The sequence below is a fragment of the Solanum pennellii genome, chromosome 11 (genome assembly GCF_001406875.1).
Source record: "Solanum pennellii chromosome 11, SPENNV200".
NCBI classification, from domain to species: domain Eukaryota; kingdom Viridiplantae; phylum Streptophyta; class Magnoliopsida; order Solanales; family Solanaceae; genus Solanum; species Solanum pennellii.
The window spans coordinates 10,425,642-10,426,476 of NC_028647.1; positions in this window are offsets into that span (position 1 = coordinate 10,425,642).

Genomic DNA, 835 nt, shown 5'->3' on the forward strand with positions numbered 1-835 from the left:
ATAGAATATCGAGAACAATGGGCCTCCTCAAGGATCAATCTAATCAAATCGCCTGTCTTGGGCACACAAATCCTGCCTCCGATCCTCAAGACACCATCAGAATCAAGGACAGCCTCCTTAGCTTCCCCTCTCAATACTTTGTCTCGAATGAGACATAATTTTTCATCATCAAACTGGTGTGCACGAATCTGCTCGACTAAAGAAGATCGAGCCTCAATAAAAGCAATCATCCCATCACTCTCCTCTGAGATCTGTAATCGGACAAGACTATTAGCTAACAATTGAACATCTCTAGCCAATGGTCTCTCCTCAACACTAAGAGATGCAAGACTCCCCATGCTATGAGTCTTCCTACTCAAAGCATCGGCCACAACATTGGCCTTCCCCGGATGATACAGAATGGTCACATCATAGTCCTTCAGCAACTCAAGCCATCTTCGTTGCCTCAAGTTCAAATCCCTCTGGCTAAAGATATATTGAAGACTCCGATGATCAATGAAGATCTCACAGTGCACTCCATACAAATAATGACGCCATAACATAAGTACAAATACCACAGCCGCCAACTCCAAATCATGAGTAGGGTAGTTCTTCTCATGGTATTTCAACTGCCTAGAAGCATAAGCAATCACCTTCCCCTTCTGCATCAACACACCACCCAAACCAACTCCTGAAGCATCACAATACACAGTAAAGTCTACACCCTCCTCAGGTAGAGTCAACACAGGAGCAGAAGTCAACAAAGTCTTGAGCTTTTGAAAACTCTCCTCACACTCATCAGACCACTGAAAACTCACATCCTGTCGAGTCAATCTAGTCAATGGAGCTGCAATAG